Here is a 19978-nt window from a genome sequence, read left to right as displayed (position 1 = left end):
TATTGGATCTTTCAGTGAGATCTCCGGCCCAACAAGAGTATGTAAAAATCTTAACAGTTCTGTCTTGTATCTTCTTAAACATTAAGTCGTGTTTTGGAGTTTTCTTCAAGTACTTGAGAATTTTATTTGTTGCTGCCATATGCTCTTCAGTAGAATTAGTCATGCGTTGACTTATCACATTTACGGGAAAGGCTATATCTGGCCTTGTCAAGGATAAGTAAATTAGTTTCCCAACTAATCTTTGAAATTTCTCTCTGTCTACTAAGGACCCATCTTTTTTTGTTGAATCTCAAGTTTGCCTCCATTGGTGTATTAACCAACTTACAACCAAGAAAACCAATTTGAGTAAATCAAGTTAGTACTTTCTTTGATTGATCACAAGTCCTTTTGATCTTGTTACCTCCATTCCTAAGAAATACCTTAGCTTTCCCAAGTCGGTTTCGAATTCCCTATTTAACAACTTCAAATTGCTATCTCTTCCTCATCATCTCCAGTAAGAATTATGTCATCCACGAATACAATTAGGATAGCTTTCTTTTTTGTAGAAGTTTCCTTGGTGAAAAGAGTATGATCGACGAAAGACTGTTTGTAGCCGTTTTTAAGAATGACTTTAGTGAACCTCTCGAACCAAGCTCTGGGTGATTGTTTTAACCCGTATAGAGACTTGTTGAGCTTACAAACCTTGTTGCTACCTTCATCAGACTTTAAGCTAGGTGACAATTTCATATAGACTTCTTCCTCTAGCTTGCCATTAAGAAATGTGTTTTTTTACGTCAAGTTGGTGTAATTGCCAATCGCAACTCGAACAGTGTTAAGCTTTGCCACATGTGCAAAAGTTTCTGTGAAATCTATCCCATATGTTTGCGTAAAGCCTCTGGCCACTAATCTAGCTTTGTATGGTTGGTTACTACCATTGGAGTTATACTTTACAACAAAGATCCTTTTAAAACCAACAACCTTTTTTCCTTGAGGAAGGTCTGTAACGGTCCAAGTAGCATTTTCTCTAGTGCACAAATTTCCTCTTCAACAACCTTTTTCCATTTTGGATCCTTTAGAGCTTCAGCTATGCTTGTGGCAACCTGTTCTTTATCTAAGGTTGCTGTAAATACTTGAAAAGAAGACATCAACGAATTATAACCAGCAAATTTTCCAATAAGATGCTTTGTGCACTGTCTAATCCCTTTCCTAATAGTAATAGGGAAGTCATCTAGAGTAGGAAATGGATTTACTGATTTCTTCTTCCATTTCGGCAGTTGAACCCAAATCCAATTCTCGGCAAGAATCAGATTGCAAAACAGCCTCAGGGATATGTTTTCTTTTCCTTGTGTAGACACGAAACTGTTTGGGTGGTGTTGTTTTTGGAAGACTTTCAATGGGAGTAGGTGTATTTTCAGGAAGGGTGTTTAAAATAGGTGTGGGTGAATTAATGATAGGTATTACAGGAGAGCCAATAGGAGTAGTCACAGGTGACAAATTTGTAGGTAAAGGCAAAAATGGTGGCAATTCTGAAGGTTGAGAATGAATATTAAGAGGAGATACCTGATGTGGCTGAGAATTCCTCTATGTCTCCCCCTGAATTTCAGCCTGAGTCAAATAGGAATCCTGCTCATAAAATGTTTTATCCATAGTGGTAAAAAATCGTTTAAAAAGAGGATGATGGCATTTATAACCCTTCTTAAGTGAAGAATACACAACCAATACACATTTTAAAGACTTAGGATCTAACTTGGACTTGTTAGGAGCAATGTTTTGGATAAAAACAGTACAACCAAAGATTTTAAGTGGCAGAATGAGGGATATAGGTTTAAAATGAGGAAAATGTTATAAAAATATAAATTGAGATACTTGAAATTGTAAAACCTTACTAGGCTTTGGGTTGATTAAATATGTGGCAGTTAATAAGGCTTTCCCCCACAAATATTGGGAACATTAGTGGTAAATAGAAGAGAACGAGTAACTCCAAGGAGGTAACTATTTTTCTTTCAACAATTCCGTTTTGTTGTGGAGTTCCAACACAAGAACTAAGCTGAACTATGCACTTTTCCCTAAAAAACTCACCCAAAGACCTAGCAAAAAATTCACTGCGATTATTAGATTTAAAGAGCTAGATTTTAGACCTAAATTGAGTGAGAACCATGTTAGAAACAAATAGAACACGGTACGGTACAACCAAAAACTAAAAAAAAAGACCATGAGTGAGAAAAGTAGAGAGAGAAAGAGAGCGGGTGCATTTGGTCGTTCATTCTCCGGTGAGGAATGGACTGTTTTTGTTGGAAATCTTAGTAAGAGAGTTACCAGAAGTGAGTTAAGAGAGATTTTCAACCATTATGGTAGAATAGTGAGGGTCTTTATCCCAAGTTTTATGGTTAAAACGAATTATAAGTCATCAACGTTTGCTTTTGTGCAATATGCGGTGGAGGAAGGTTGCAGAAGAGCAGTTATGAATGTAAATGGAACGTTGATTGATGGGAAGAGAGTCACTGTGGGGGTGGCTAAGTATAAGAGGGGCAGGAAGAGAGATGCAGAGGTTAAAAGATCTCAGCTGGAAGGGGTTAAGCCATTTAGAGAAGCTAATGGTAGACAGCAGGTTAACTTGGAGTCACCGAGAAGTTTGAGAGATGGCAGAACGTATAAGGAGGTTGTGAATGTGGATAACAGTAGGAGTGTGGATCAACAAAGAAGGGTGAACAGGGAAGGTCAGAAGAAAGCAAAAGGAGTAAGAAATGTCTGGGATATGCACATCCCATCAGAGGATTTTTGCTGGGTGAAAAATTCCTTAACAGGGATTTTTAAAGATACATTTCAGCCTGTTATGGTGGTGCGAGCTTTGGCAAAAGAGGGGTTCCAGGTCAAGATAGTAAAGTGGGGATACGTTAGGAACGCATGCATATTATCTTCAATACAAATGAAGAGTTCCTGAAGGCGTGGTCGAGTCTTAGAGAGAAACTTTACTGCTGGTTTGATTGGGTAGATCCATTGTTGAGTGAAGATGGAGTCCCTTTGGCTTATTGCTTGGTCGAGTTGGTTGGGTTACCGCTTCTTAGTTGGAGTATTCCTTTTTTAGAGAAGCTTGGAGGAAAGTGGGGAAAGGTTGTTTGTATCCCGGAGGGAACAAGAAACAGAGATGACCTCTCTTCGGCTAGAATGCTGCTAAGGGTGGCAAGTCCGTTCGATGTACAAGAATCTGTTATTGTAGGATCTTATGGCAGATCGTTTAAAGTTAAAATTAATGTGGGATCCAGCTCTAATGCTTTCTCTGAAGCTTATGGAGACGTGAGGCAGACTGTGTCATTCGGCAACTGCAATGACGAAGTGTCAAAGGAGGAAGATGGTAGAAACAAAGATAAGGTAGGAGACAACAGGGAGAACTCTGCAGAAGGTTCTGGTCAAAAGTTGACACGTGGCTTCAGAAAAGTCAAGAAAGGAGGACGTTAGAAGAAGGTGGAGAACAGGATTTGGAAAATAAGTCAGACACTCTGCCCAATAGTAATGGGGTGTCAGACAAGTTTGAATTTGAATTAAATCCCAGGGGGGAGTTTGCAGGCCTTGGGCTGAGAGAGGTTGCAGTCCAGAGTTCAGCCCATTCGGAGTCTAATTGGGAGGCTTATTCTCTGTTACTAAAATTATTCCAGCTGGCCCTGCTGTGAAGTTGAATTGGGCTAGGCTAGCAAACAAGAATAAGGAGCAGAATCTGTCTGAATTTTTGCAGAAGAAAGAAGTGTATCAATAGAAGAAGGAAAAAATGGGGATATGGAAGATGAAGATATTATGAAAGGTTTGTCAATTAGGAGTGCTCCTGTTGGCAGAAGGGGAAGAGGACGCTATGCCCGAGTTTATAAAAGGTCAAGAGATAGAAGAATATGGTTGTGTCCAGCTATTGAAGATGATGTCTTCTGTCCCATGGCTCCTCCGAAGCTTAAGCAGAACAATTCTGTTCCTAGAAGTATAAAGCAGTTTCCTACGAATAGTATTGGAAAGGGACAAGATAAGGACCTCAATAGTTCTGCCGATTTTCAGAATACATCTACGATCCCTACCATTTGTAATGATGTTGTTGAAAGGGTGGAAGCTATTTCTGTGAATGCTTCAGGGAAAGGAAATGAAAAGAGAAGGAAGAGAAGGAAGAGGAGAGCCTTAATTTCTGAAGCTATTGACTTGGTTAATATTTCGACTGCTTCTTCTTCCTCTTTTGTGGAATTACTGAAGGAAGCAGTGGATACTTGGGAAGTGTGTGAGATGTTAGGTATTTCATTTAAGGAAGGGAAGGAGGCTTTTATTGATAAATTATTATGTCTTGGTAAAGAGACAGATGCAGCTAGGGGTGGATGAAGGCTGCTCAGTTTTAGCTGAGTGTAGGGGGAGTAATTCTTTTTTATGAATAATTTTAGTATTATTTCGTGGAACATTAGGGGTCTTGGGAGGAGGGAGAAGTGTGTAGCTGCAGCAAGGTTAGTCAAGAAGACGAAACCAGTTTTTCTTTTCATTCAAGAATCTAAGTTGGAAAGATGCCATGGGGCGATTTTTAGAAGGATTGGAGGTAACTTGTTAAAGGGGGTGTTGGTTTCTCCAGCACAGGGGTCATCGGGGGGATTGATTACATTGTGGAATGAGAACGTGGTTCAAGTCATTGATCAGATTGTGCATAGTAGGTTTCTGGCGTTAGTAGGAAAATCTAAGCATGGTTCTATGGAGTTTGTAGCTATTAATGTTTATGGGCCTACAGTCGAAGCTGAGAAGGAGGTTTTTTATGGGGAGTTGCTGAAGTATGTTAGAGCTCTAAATTACCAGTGTGTTTAGGGGGAGACTTTAACGCGTATCTTGATTCAGAAGAAAAGATAGGCAAATCACAAATTGGCATACTATTGATATTTTCAGGTCATTCGTACAAAAAGCCAATCTCATTAACTTGCCTATGTCAGGAGGTTCTTTCACTTGGTGCAGTAATAGAGAATCTTCAACATGGGTGAAATTGGATAGGTTCCTTATTTGCGCAAGATTCCTTAAGATTTTCCCTAACATTGTGCAGTCGATTTTACCGAAATCTATTTCAGACCATAATCCAGTCTTGCTGGAGGATAAATCTAGAAATTGGGGTCCAAAACCTTTTAGGTTCTTTAATTTTCTTTTAGAAGAACAAGGTTTTGATGATTTAGTTGCAGACTCACTGGAAGTAGAAGAGAAGAAGAACAATAGTGGTGGAATTTTCAGAATCCTGCAGGGTGCAAAAAATGAAATCAGAAACTGGTCTGGAAGTGGACATTTAGGGCTGTCAGAGTCAATTTCGTTGCTGGAAATTAAAATTAACAGTCTGGATTTAAAGTGTCAAGGTGGAAAGCAGTCTGCAGGGGATTGGGCACAATTGATTGAGTCTAAAAAGGAATTATGGAGACTGTTAAGGATTGAGGAGAGAATTTGGTTTCAAAAATCTAGAAACAGATGGATTAAAGATGGTGACAGGAATACAAGGTTTTTTCATCTTAGTGCATTGAAAAGGAATAGATTCAACACTATTCATTCTATCAATTGTAAAGGCAAAGTTATTTCGGATCCAGAAAAGATAAAAGACAGTGTGTTTAAGTTTTTCAAGAATGCATATAATGAAAAAACTACACTGGAAGTTGAGGGCTTGAATTTTGATTTTAAACAGTTGTCTCAAGTTCAAAGTGATTCTCTAGAAGAGGTATTTACAGAGCAAGAAGTGTGGCAAGCAATTTCAGCTTCGGATAGTGCAAAAGCTCCAGGGCCGGATGGTTCACAATGGGTTTTTACAAGAAGTATTGGAATTTGTTGAAGGTGAAGATTATGGAGTTTTTTTCAGATTTTTACAATGGAAAGCAGTGGGTTCATGGGGTGAATCATGCTTTTATTACCTTGATTCCAAAGAAAGGTAATCCTGAGAGTATTGAAGATTATAGACCTATTAGTCTAGTGGGCAGCTTGTATAAGATTCTCTCTAAGGTTCTTTCGAAAGACTTTCTTCTTGTGTTAAAGATATTGTTAGCCCTACACAGTTCGCGTTTATTCCGGGGAGGCAATTGTTGGATTGTGCCTGTTAGCAAATGAAGGCATAGATTATTGGAGGAAACAAGGGCTGCAGGGGGTTGTTTTCAAAGTGGATTTTAGCAGAGCTTATGACACCGTGGATTGGCAGATTCTGTTAAGGCTTATGAAGGAGATGGGCTTCGGAGAAAGGTGGTGTTCTTGGATAAATCAGGTATTTCTACAGCTTCTATATCTATTCTACTGAATGGGTCTCCTACAAAAGAGTTTCTTATTGCTAAAGGTTTGCGACAAGGATGTAGTCTTTCTCCTCTTTTGTTTAATGTGGTTGGTGAACTCCTTCATATGATGTTAAATAAAGCTGTGGAATTAGGATTATTTCAAGGGTTTTCTTTGGAAATGTGCAAAACAGTTTCAATTTGACCCATCTTCAGTTTGCGGATGACTTAATTATTTTTTGTCGAGCCTCCATCACTCAAATTAAAAACGTTAGACGAGTGTTGATGATTTTTAGTTTTATGACGGGGCTTCATCTTAATTTAGTTAAGAGTAAATTGTATGGTATTAATGTGGAGGAGGACACACTGAGAAGTTGGGCTAGGGACATTGGCTGCTCTATGGTTCATTTCCGACAGTTTATTTAGGCCTTCCGCTAGGGGCTAAAAGAAACTGTGAGAAACTGTGGGAGCCAGTCCTAGCTAACTTTGATAAGAAATTGGCGGGATGGAAAGCTTCTTCTTTGTCTATGGCCGGTAGATTGGTGCTTATTAAGTCGGTTTTATCCTCTTTACCTATCTTTTATCTCGCTATTTTCAAGATTCCAGCTAAAATCTGTCAAAAATTAAACTCTTTGATGGCTAATTTTTTATGGGGTGGAGGAGAAGAAAAGAAGAAAATGCATTGGGTGAGTTGGATTAAGATTTGTAAACCGAGTGTGGAGGTGGTCTAGGAGTTGTTGATTTGAAGCTTATTAATAGAGCACTATTGGGAAAGTGGGTGTGGAAGTTTGCCAACGAAAAAGAATCTTTGTGGAAAAAGTTCTTATGTTCTAAACATAGTGTTAGTTGTCTTTCTATGGATGTCAATAAAGTCTCCTCCCATAAGGACTCTTGGATTTGGAGAGGTATTGTGAATAGCTACATGAAGGATGATTTCTTTGGAGGATGCATTAGATCTCATGTGAGGTTACAAGTTGGGAATGGCAATTCGATTTTCTTTTGGAATGATACATGGTTGGGGGATTTTCCATTGAAAGTTCTTTTCCCTAGGATTTTTGCTCTGTCAACAAATCAAGGGGGTAAGGTTGCTGAATTTGGTAGTTTTGATTTGAATGGTTGGGAGTGGAATATTAAGACTAGGAGGAATCTATGCGATTGGGAAGTGGCTCAGCTGGTTGATCTATTGGACAAGCTCAATGTTATCAAATTAAATGAATCTTTGGAGGATTGTATGCTTTGGGTTGGTGCGGGCGAGGGTTTGTATTCCGTTAAAGCTTGCACGAAATCTTTCTACTCAGTGGATGAGGATAACTTTAGGTGGAACAAATATGTTTGGCAAGGTCTGGTTCCTCCTAGAGTAGAGGTTTTCCTTTGGCAAGTATCAGTTAATAAAGTAGCGGTTAGAGGGGAATTGAAGAAACGAGGGGTTCACTTAGGGGAGGACTCTCTATGCCCCTTTTGCAATCAAGCAGAGGAATCAGTTCAGCATCTGTTTATTTCCTGCCAGTTTTCCTGGGTACTATGGAACAGAATCATAGCCTACTGGGGTATCAAGTTAGCCTTACCTACTGATCCTTCATCAATTCTAATTTCATGGTCTGTTCTTAGGCCATTTTCTAATATGTGGAAGTTTATTCCGGGGGCTGTTCTATGGTCGATTTGGAAGATGAGAAACGAAATTGTTTTTGAAAGAGGCAAGCTGGACACATCCTCATTGTTTTTCACAGTCAGGTTAAGGCTTGCGAAATGGTTCCTAGCTAAGTATCCTTTATCCTCTATTCAAGTGGACTCTCTAATTGGTGATCCTTCATTGGCTGATAATATTTCAGCTTCTCTTGATTCGAACAGGCCTGTGGTTTACTGGAGTCCTCCTCCAGTCGATTTTTTTAAGTTTAACGTGGATGGAGCAGTTAGTAGGGTTGGGTTGTTAGCAGGAATTGGGGGCATTCTTAGAGATTGGAATCGGATTAAATTGATGTCGTTTTCAGAAAAAATAGGGCCTACTCCTATCATTTTAGCAGAGTTAAAAGCCATCAAAAGAGGAATAGACATCTTTGTGTCATCAGAATGGGTATTGAAGGGAAGGCTTATTATTGAATCTGATTGCAAGTTAGCTGTGGAGTGGTTGAAATATCAGGAGTCAGTTCCTCCTTTTCTTTTAAATTTTGTCAAGGATATTGCGGATGCGGTTTCTGAGTATGAGGTCATTGTGAGGTGGATTCCGAGAAGCTGTAATTGCGAGGCAGATTTGCTTGCAAAGGAGGGGATTGGGTAGTGGGTCACTTTTTTAGTACTGGGTTCGGAGGTTTTTCATCAAGGCGTTATAAGAGTGTGCTTAAGTTTTATGTATCTTAAAGGAGTGGTTCTAGTTTTATGTAATTTTTACATTATCAATATATTAAGGTTCTCTATTCCTCCTTCCCCTAGTAGGTTCTGACCTCATGGTAAGGGCTACTAAGAAGGAGGTTTTTATGAGACCTACTTTTCCTATCAAAAAAAAATAAAATTGGGCAAAAACACCAACGGTTTCAGATTTATCTTTCAACAAATAAGTCCAAGTTATCCTACTGTGATCATCAATGAGAGTGATTAACCACTTACAATTATCAACATTCTTCACCCGAGAAGGGCCACAAATATCAATGTGGATCAAAGCAAAAGGGTGAGAAGGCTTGAATGTAGAAGGAAAATAAGTTGATTTAGTATGTTTGGCTAGGGAGCAAACTTTGCATGAAAAAGAATTTGGCCTTTTATTAATGAATAGAGTAGGAAACAATTTTGCAAGGTATTGGGAACTAGGATGGCCTAAACGAAAGTTCCATAACATAACAATATCAACTTTTCCTAAAGCGGTGAAAGATTTAGATATCTCGGTTTTAGGAGAGGAAGGGAGGATGTAGAGACTATTTTGCAAGCTAGCCTTACCAATCATCTTCTTCAAGTTCAGTGCCTGCAAAATACAATCGATATCATTAAAAATTGCGGAGCAGTGCAAGTATGTGGAAAGTTTACTAACAGAAATGAGATTGTAAGCCAAATTTGGTACAAAGAGAACATTTTTAAGTGCAATCTGTTCATTGAGAACAACAGTGCCATGTCCTTCTATTTTGCACAAGGAAGCATCATTCGTTTTGACAGCTTTACCAAAGGTTGGGAAAAAATTGCAAAACAAAGTCTTGTTAACAGTCATATGATTCGTAGCACCAGAATCGAGGATCCAATTAGGAGTCAACTGGAAGGAGAAAAAAATTGTAGCATAAAGGTTACCTTCTGGTTCTTTCATGACCAGATTACCCTCACAAGGCCCCTGAAACTTTCCAAACAATTTTTGAAGTTTAACAATCCATTCTTTGGTAAAGCTAGTGACAGATGTGGCAACAACTAGGTTTGATTTGTTATCGCGAGAGTTCTTGGACTTCCAGTCCTGAGGCTTACCATGAAGCTTCCAACATTTCTCCTTGGAGTGGTTGGGCTTTTTGCAATGATCACACCAAGGTCTACCCCGTTTTGAATTGGGAGATGATTGATGGGTAAGACAGATCCTTTAGGAGGGGAATATGGTTCATCAGGCTGCATCACACTTTCGGGTTTCTTCCTTCTTGACAATAGATAAAGCCTCTCGAAGGGAGGGAAGAGGAGAAATAGCTAGGGCCCTGCCGCAATCCTCGTCTAGGTCCTTGTTTAAGCCTTGGAGAAATTGAAAAAACCTTCGCTGAGTGACAATTTGCTGGTGAAGGGTAGCATCTCTTGGATCTGCCCAATCATGCTGTGCATACAAATCTAATTGATGCCAAAGGGCGGTAAGGGTATTGTAGTAGAGAGTGACGGGCATGGTTCCCTGTTTAAGGGTGGCGCCTGATCTTCAATATGAAATAATTCAGCAATGTTATCAATGCTAGATTAGGTTTCGCGGACTGCACTCCAGATTTCAACGGCTGTGGTGTACAGAGGAAAGTTTCTGCTTATACTCGGGGTCATGGAATTAAGGAACCAACTCATAACCTAACCATTGTCACGCATTCACTTAGCAAAAACAATGTCAGTCGCAGCAAGCTTCTTGATTTCACCAATAACGTAGCCCAATCTTTCTCTGCCCAAGAGAAGAATCTTAACCGATTAAGACCATTCAAGAAAGTTGTTGCCATTCAATCGATGGCAGATGATAGTCAGACCAAATGAATCTGATTGAGCATTAGAACCACAAAGATTTTCTGGATTTGAAGTGATCTTCGGAGTAGGTGAAGGAGATGTAGGAGAAAAAGTCGCGGGCATGGTCTAGGTTGGAAAGAAACCGTAACCTAGTCTGATACCATGTAGAAATCAGGGTAATTTTTTGTATTTTCTTGTTAATTCAATAGGACATATTGTATCTTATATATATCTCTAAATTAGGAAACTCTAAGTTAGGAGATACTAATTCTAGGAGATATGATCCCTTAAATAAGGGATTATAAAAAAAAGAAGAATATTTACATAATCCCTTAACTGAAGGGATGGTAACAGCGCATATATTTCTATAATTCCTACACATCTCAATAAATCAAGTCTTTCTTATTTTTTTGTAATATTCTTAAAAATTAGGCCACTCAAGAAACAATAAGAAGGGAGATTATTCCTCATTCCATTGTGATTTAGGTGTGCATTGCCTGGTGACTCAATTTGTGTCAAGGGAACATAACATAAATTGAGATGATTATGGATTTGAAGCATTGATAATATTTCAATTTTTTTTATAAGAATGGGAGACCTCGTTAAACCCCCCTTTCATAACCATCAAAAAACCCTAAGGTAACTTGAAGGCCATTGGAAGGAGGAAAAGAGTGCCCCAAAATTTTATTACTTCCAAATAAACCATTACATTATAACCAACACATAACAAACTATTCACTACAAGGGATTGGAAGAAAAGCGAGTTAGGAGGAGTTCTAAAAGATTCCTCAGGTTATACTATAGGTTATTTCAAGGAAACTGTTGGTCCGGGACCTCCTACGTTGATGGAGTTAAAGGCTATTCTTATGGGGTTGTCTTTCTTTGCAAACTATCGACAGAGGATCAAGGACCGTCTGATTATAGAGAGTGATAGTAAGCTGGCTGTGGATTGGATTAAAGGAGATGAATTATGTCCTGTTGTATATGCCTTCTTGATTAAAGATATTGCTCATAGGCTTAATGCCTTTGAAGGTGTTGTTAGATGGGTTAGTAGGACAACCAATTTAGAGGCTGATGCCTTAGCTAAAGAAGGCATAGGCTGAGTCAGTAAAGTTGTTGATGGCTGTTTAGGGTGGTGTCTGGATTTTATGTGTTTTGTAAGGGGATTACTAGTGCTGTTTTCGCTGATTCTGTGTTTTTAGTTAGGGTGTTTTATGGGTGTATCCAACTTATTTGGTTCTGTTGGGGTGGTTTTGTCGGTCGTATTGTTGGTTGTATCTTATGTAATTTTGGTTCAATAAAATCCTAAGGCACTCTTTTCCTCCTTCCGTTGATTAAGGAGCTTCCCTACTAGCTCCATTAATCAATAAGGGGTTTTTTAATGAGGCCTGAAATTCTTATAAAAAAAACACAGACAAAACCAACAAAACAAAATAACCTATAAGAACCTAAAAACAAAGGATCACCCAATTCCTATCTTAGCTAATTCATCCGCTTTACAATTCACAATCCTATTGACATATTTAACGACAACACTCTTATCTTCTACCAATTCACTAATTTCCTTGACTAGCGAACTGAAAATCGTAGGAGAAGCACTCGGCCACTTTATCCATTTCACAGCTTTACTACTATCACTCTCCACCATTAGTCTTCCCCTCGAACTCCACCTAGACTTGAAAAAGAATAATAATCCTGCTTGGATAGCCAACAACTCGGCCAAAATTGGAGGGCCTCCCCCAACACTATCAGAGAAAGTACCCAATACCACCAATTCCCCCTTTACACCAAGACTTCTCCACGGCTCCATCAACATTAATCTTGAAAAAACCTTTAGGAGGAGGTTTCCAAGAAAGCGGTGAATCAACAGATTTAACCTTATACACACAGGAATCAGCAATTACCGGATTCCCCACAAGACAATCGAACATAATATGGACATTGGGAAATTTCGCAACAAACCAAGAAACCAGTCTATATCTCGTTAAGAAATGCAACATAGCAATGTCCATCTTTCTTCCGTCAAATATAATCTCATTCCTTAACTTCCATACAGACCAAATAACAGCTCCAGGTATAAAGGCCCATATTTTTGAACGAGGGACCAACTCTCTCCATCCTGCAAGAAAAACATAAGGACTTTCTGGAACAACAAAAGCAACATCCCAACTCAATAAAAGTAAGACCATAACTTCCACACTACCGGGCAAAGGATAAATAAGTGTGAAACTGTTTCCGCATCCAAACCACACAAGGGACATAGATTATCCACAACCCCATTAACTCCTCGTTTCAAAAGCTCAACTTTAACCCCTACCTTCAACGTCAGAACCTGCCATAAAAAGACTTCCACTCGAGGAGGAGCTGTGGAGAAGTTTTGGAATAAAGGGGGTATAGGTGGCTTACTAAGGGATGAAGATGGTTCGGTGTTGGGGACTTTTTCTGAGAGTGTTGGGTCGGGCCCTCCAATTTTGGCCGAACTGTTGGCTATCAAAGCCGGTTTATTATTCTTCATGAATTCGAATTGGAGCTCAAGGGGAAGACTTATTTTGGAGAGCGATTGCAGTAAAGCGGTAGACTGGATCAAATTTCCGAGCTCTTGTCCTATGTTATTTAGTTCGCTAGTGAAGGAAATTGGGTCTTTGGTAGTAGATAGGAATGTTATTGTTAAACATGTTAGTAGTGTTGTGAACCGTAAAGCGGATGAATTAGCTAAGATATGAATTGGATGAACTTGTGTTTTTTTTTGGTTCTTCTAGGAGGTTTCGTCCGATGTTAGGCGTTGTTGTAATGGTTATCTTGTACTATAATAAAATTTTGAGGCACTCTTTTCCTCTTCCAATGTCCGTCGAGATACCTTAGTGTTTTTGACGGTTATGAAGGAGGTTTTTAACGAGGCCTCCCTTTCTTATAAAAAAAAAGATAATATTTCAAAATATTTACAATGTATCACTTTTTTTTGTAATACATCAAAACAAGTTTTTCTTGAACTTGAAAGCTTTTCTTGAACATGCAAATGGGTGGTGCTTGAAAGGTTCAAATTTGTGTAAAAGCAAAATGATTATGCCAAAAATGTAAAATTTTAGTAAAACCTTCCATTCTTGCAAAACACTCGACTGCTATTTTACTGAATAAGTTTGGATCAAAAGAAACCTATTTTCAGTACGTTTCATTTCCAAATAATAAAGAAAGTGAAGTAATTCTGACTTGTAGACATGTTTGTCTCTGTAGCATGGTGAAATCCTTCCTAAAGTAAAAGTCATTAATTTTAGTTTATATGCATACAATTAAATATTAAGTAGCATGATCTGCATTGGCATTAAGATTATAGGTTTCAATTCCTTAAAAGTTGTATTATAAAAAACAAAATCTTGTTGAAAGTGAGCAGCTTTTAACATGGCGTAAGATGATGAGTAAAGCATGATTCGAGATGCCATTTTTTTTCATGATGTTATTTATCTATTTGCATTATTTTTTAGTAGGTTGCTAGAATTGTTTGCTTTGAAAGTTTTATCAATGGTCAAATTTTATCTATTGTAGTTTGTTAGTTAAATGAATAGTGAGTAATCTGAGTGCAAACCTGTGGTGAATGTAAAAGCTTACAGTACAAAGTTTCACCTTTTCTAGAAAAAGAACAACTATAAGATGGATATACTAATACAAATGACCATGCAAAAGTGGCTTCTCCTTTAATACAGGGTTACCTATAGGGAACTAGAACCAACGATGTTCATTTCTAGTTTCTACACATGGTTCAATCACCCCCTTATAACTAAAATTGTGTAGCTAAAGTGTTAAAACTTTAATTTTGAAGTCAATCTATTTTATTTGAATGTCTTATAGGTATTTTCCTTGTGCTAGTATCGGATTACTTGTTTATAAAGCTAGTTTATTTGTGCTAAAAATTGTACAACCTTTTGCAGACGGAAATCTTGCTAGGTTCCTACTTAAGTAAACAAAACAGAATCAAACAATAATTACAAACACAGTGTGCAAAGAAAAACACACACAAATGTATCATTTCTTAAAGGAAGTAGCATTCTTGGGTTGTCCATTTTTACACAATTCCCTTAGGTAGGATGAGTGCTATTTTGAAAGATTCGCTAATTCTTTCAGCCAAAAGCCTGTTCAGTGTGGCAATCAAATAACTTTAATCATGGAGCTCGAGAAACTTGTACCAGTTTAATTATATTCAAATGTGCACTATACAATTGTGCTTGGTTTTGTTTGTTAGTCTATTATATGCTTTGTTTGCTTCTTATTCCTTTTCATTTTTAATTTATGTCCCTTCAATGTCCTTCCTTTTTCTGTCCTTTATTGACTTACTCTAGCAAGTCATGAAGAGTTTGAGTGCTTCTGTGTACTCTTGCTCTCATCCATGCTTACGTCCACGTTCTCTTAACAAAGGTTGAAATCCATTTGTAACCTGGTATAATTGTTTTGTTGCAATATATTAGTTTCTGTGGATGTTATATATTGCTCATTAGATTCACAAATTTGCTTAGGCTACATTCGAAGCATTTATCGGAATTCGGGATGAAAAAGCCACTGCTCAACTTAAATTGTTTGGTGATAACTTGCAGGTAATGTCATTCATATCCCAAGTCCCCACACATTTCTTCTGGTAACTTGCTAATTTCTATCTAAATATTCAATATTTTAGGTTTTGGAACAAAATCTTCCTATGGATGATGCATATAAATCAAAGGACATTATTGCTGCTCCAATTCGTGTTGTCCAACTTCTTTTCAATTCGGGGGTAAGTTTTGGGGAGCATCGAGACAAGTCTTTTATGATAATCAAATGGTTTTGTTGGCAGTAATGCGCTTGTTCACACGCAAGCATGCAAATGTTTGATGCATGCATTTTGTAACTAATCTTTTAAGGATTGCATAATGCTTAATTACTTTCTTCAAATTATTAATGATTCATATGCTTGTTTTTCTCTATGCCTTCAATTTTGAATTTTTCATTTGTATATTTACTAAATAGTTAACAACATTGTGTTTGGATATAAATACAACAAGAGAGTAAATGAAGTTCAAATGTGATTAGACATATTTGTGCGGTTCTGGGTGGGATCATTTACCAGTTTACTGACTCAACTGGATTTCAGGAATGGAAATGGAAAGAATGAAACTCAACAAGCAACTCATGCTCCCTGAATTCACCTTTTTGGACAACATTTTGGCACATAATGAGTAGAAAAAGAATTGTTGCTGTTGCCTACTATTACTATTACTATTGTGTAGTTATGGCTGCAAAGTTGCTATAATGTTTATTAGATAATCCTTAATTATAATTTTATTCCATAGATTGGGATGTATTGTCTGGAAAGCCAGGTGTTGTATTTTTCGGTCTTAATTAGTTTCAGTTTTCTCTAGAACCTCCATTTTTATATGTAATAGTTTATTTCAGATAAATATATGTTTAACATATTGTATTTACATCAGGATGTGAAGGGCCCTCAGACTATTGCTTTTAATCTGCCAAATGATGAGCGTATAGTAAAAGATCGAGGAACAGCAATGGTTATCCTTAAGAATGTTTCTGAAGCAAAGTACAAAGTTCTCTTCAATTCTTTAATTAATTGTTGAAGTTGCTCCTATTTACTGATATATTGTGGCTTACATTTCCATAATTCTTAACCATTATTTAATTTTTCCATCCTAATCAGGTTCAAAGAGATTCTTCGTCCCATAGCTGATGCATGTTGCAGAGGAACAACATGAACTTGTTGATTTTGAGTCTTTCTTCACTCACACAATCTGCCATGAGTGCTGCCATGGGATTGGACCTCATACCATAATCCTTCCTGATGGCCGAAAGTCTACTGTTAGATTGGTTAGTTATAATGTTTCCTTTTTATTTATGTTTTATTTATCCGTTTCTAGAATGTGTGTCTAGCATTTTTGTTGCAAGCATAAATCCATGTACAAAACTGGGGCAAATCTAGTAATTTAATCATGTATGTCCAATTATTAATTAACTATCGACATACAGCTCACTTATGCTGGTTTTATCCATATATTCTACATGCCATTGTGATGAAAATGGCTAGAGAAAAGCTAAGCTTTGTTTACGATTGAGGTTTTATATTTTTCTAAACTTGAGTCTACATACCTTGAGCATCTTCATGTAATAATTTTTACTGTGAGAAACAGTTGCTTAAATAGAACAGAATGTTGAGGTTTGTATGATTTCAGGCTGGGGGTAAAAGAAAGGAAAGGGAGTAATTTAGGCATCCAATATTTATGATGGAAGAGCACCACTAGGGACAGATCTACCCCCCCCCCAAAAAAAAAAATAAAAAATGTCCTATAGTTCCTTAAAAAATTATGTATTTTTAAATTAGTCCCATGAAAATTGCACTCCCCCCACAAAAAAAAAATCCTGGCTTTGTCACCATCAATAGATTTGAGGTACATTTATATGGATTTTCTTATTTCTGCAGGAGTCGTTTAAGTTTACAAGAGTTCCTTCTTTTTTTTGTCAAATACAAGTGTTCTAATTATCTATGCTTTCCACGGAGAAGATGTCTGCATAACCTGTGTATTGACATGGTCCTTTGAAGTTCAATGGAGTTTCCTGATGTTACTATTTTCCTTAAAAGAAGTGCCTTATTCTTAATTAATTATGGCATCCTATGGTTTCTGCTTTACTGTTTCTTACAGGAGCTTCAAGATTTACACTCGGCTTTGGAAGAAGCAAAAGCTGACATAGTGGGCCTTTGGGCACTGAAATTTCTGATCAGAAAGGTTATTAAAAAGTCGAGTTTTATTATTTTCATTTATATGATATCATTACTTGTGATCATCAAGCATGCCCATACATGTTAGCTGGTGCTGTTCGCAAGTTTTGATTTATTTTTTTATTCATTCAATTTGCTCTGTCTTTGGGATTGAAATTTTAATTCTTTGCTGCAATTTAGTATTGTTTTCAACTGCTTTAAGTTCTGCTGCTTCTTTTAAGAATAAATGGTTTACTAATTTTAGCCAGAACCAAAAATGACTTCAAAATGATAATCTACCTAGATTCTAACCCCATTCCAAAAAGAGTATTGTAAGTTAACTCTAGGTGGGATGCTAAGCTTAAAGAGTAGAGGCGGTAAATTCTGGAGTTCAGAACTGTGTAATTCTAAGGTTCTTTCGTATTGAAAAAGCTGCTTTCAGTAAGACTTAACATATTTTTTGAGTCTAACAATTCATTGAAACCGAACCATTTGTATCCCATGTCAACAAAGTTTTTGGTTCAATTTCGTAATGCTTCCACGAGAATTTAGTTGCTGCAATGTCTCGAATCTAACTACAGAATTGGATGACTGCTCCCTGCTCCTTCCAAAAATTGACATGCAAAGTTGAAAGAATGTTTACACATCACTCTGAGAATTAATTATAGATTTTTTTTTGTTATTAATTTGTTTGTTTGGTACTTCAGATTGCCACGATTGAACCTGGTTAACTAGAAGTGACCAAGAATCTAACAGTCTACCAAATGGGGATGTAGTAGTTGGCTATTTTTAAAATTTTTTTGGCGACTGTGAGATTTTTAACTTCAACATCCTGTCCGCATGTGTCTTGTTTGTGTAAGAAAATAACAGAACTTAGCAAAAATGATCATCAATTCGATTAGATATGATCATTTCAATAAATTTATTCTGTCTGAGGACTGCAATTAGTGGAAATCACCACATAGGAAGAATTGAACATTAATATTAAAGCATATGACTTGGCTGTCAAGTACCATTTCCTTCCTCTGAAACCTTGTAACATTCTTTCCTAGAAATGCCTGGTTTTCAATTAACACCTCTATTGAGAGAATCTTAAAGAGTTTGTATAGAAGAGGAGTTTGTTTTGACCATTTTTCAAATTTAATACCTTGCTACTAGTCCCACCACTGACAACTATTGAGAGAATCTTAAAGAGTGAAAGAGTTTGTATAGAAGAGGAGTTATTTTGACCATTTTTCAAATTTAATACCTTGCTACCAGTCCCACCACTGACAAATCCTCAGCATGCATTTAATTTCTTAATGTCCTTGCACTGTTCTAAGTCTTTAGGCTGGAAGCGGACTTACCATCCAAGTTTTTAGTAATATAGTGCTATTCGTTATCGATTTGAGGGGTATTCTCAGTCAAGCTTAAATCTCAAACGCCCAATGAAGGACATGGAATCAACTTCAAACTTGAACCTTACATTATCAAAGAGGAATCTGGAAGAGACGATTGCCTGCATATTCCATATTGTTAACAAATTAGATATGAAGTTTTGCATTAGTAGTCTACTTTTTCTTTGTTCACGCATTGGTTGTCATCTTATGTTAACATTTTGTGCATTTGTAACGACTGCCTGCATTGGTTTCTCTCTGTAATATTTTTACATCTTCGGGCAGCATTTACTTCCAAATAATCTGGAAAAATCCATGTATGTTTCCTTCCTTGCGGGATGCTTTCGCTCTGTTCGGTTTGGCTTGGAGGAAGCTCATGGGTAAGCGGACCATTAATTATTCACTGGAAAAATATTTTTAATCATTGTTACTAACCATTCTTGATTTGCTGAATAATTTCAGAAAAGGTCAAGCATTACAATTTAACTGGTTATTGGAAAAGGAAGCCTTTGTTTTCATCCCGATGAGACATTTTCTGTTAATTTTGAAAAGGTACAGCACACTCGGATTTTCACATATATAAATATTTTTAATGAAACAGTTCCCATAAACTATTGCTTTTTTTTTAAGGTTGACGAAGCAGTTGAAAGCTTGAGTACGGCTATACTCACCATACAGGCTAAGGGTGACAAGGAAGGTGCAAGTTTGCTTCTGCAGAAATACTGCATCATGACACCGCCATTGAAAGTTGCATTGCGAAAGTTGGAATCCATTAATGTATGTTCCTGCAACATTCTAGTATACTTTATTGATAAAATACTTTCCATTGGTTACCTACTAATTTCTGTCAGTATTTAAGTATTCTAAGTATTTTTGGGATAAACGGGATTAGATTCTATGTTAGTCGGAGTGTGAGTGTTCGATACAAGTGTGACAATGGTATGATCAACTTTGTTCAAGATTTCCACGTGTTTGGAGGGTCATTGGGGGAATTATTTTTCATACTTGGATACTACAAGACATAGGATATGATTAGTTCCTAGATTCGCATTGTTACTGAGCCTACCTTGAGATGTACCAATGTGGAAGCAACCTGTGTTAAATAATGAACCTTCATGCATAAAACTGTATTTCCTACAGTGATCCTTTTTCTCCCCTGTTGCAAACGAGATTATAAATAGGAAGCTGCATGACTAGAGAATCTACATGCCCACATTATATACCCTCTGGAGGGCTTTGCTCTTAAATGGAACACAAAGTAACAATCGTTGATGGTAGATGATGTTGCTGTATGATTCTGTGAATAGACGATTATGATATAAATATTGGATTGAAGTGCATGTTTCAGGTATTTTTGCTTATATTCTTTTGCTTCCATTTATTTCTCAGGTGCCCGTCGACATAGCTCCCACATTTCCAGCAGCCAAAAGCTTGTTGGAATGAAGAATGCTGTTATGTGGTTTGGACATATAAACAATGTTGCTTATAATTAAATTTACACACAC

The 19978-nt window shown here is 37.3% G+C and overlaps 1 pseudogene; it reads left to right on the top strand.

The window, feature by feature from the left end:
• Positions 1-19978, top strand: part of LOC120203033 — a 29488-nt pseudogene extending 9510 nt beyond the window's left edge.

Source organism: Hibiscus syriacus, unplaced genomic scaffold (genome assembly GCF_006381635.1).
Source record: "Hibiscus syriacus cultivar Baekdansim isolate YM2019G1 unplaced genomic scaffold, ASM638163v2 tig00009013_pilon, whole genome shotgun sequence".
Lineage (NCBI taxonomy): Eukaryota > Viridiplantae > Streptophyta > Magnoliopsida > Malvales > Malvaceae > Hibiscus > Hibiscus syriacus.
This window is presented reverse-complemented; position numbering and strand designations above follow the sequence as displayed.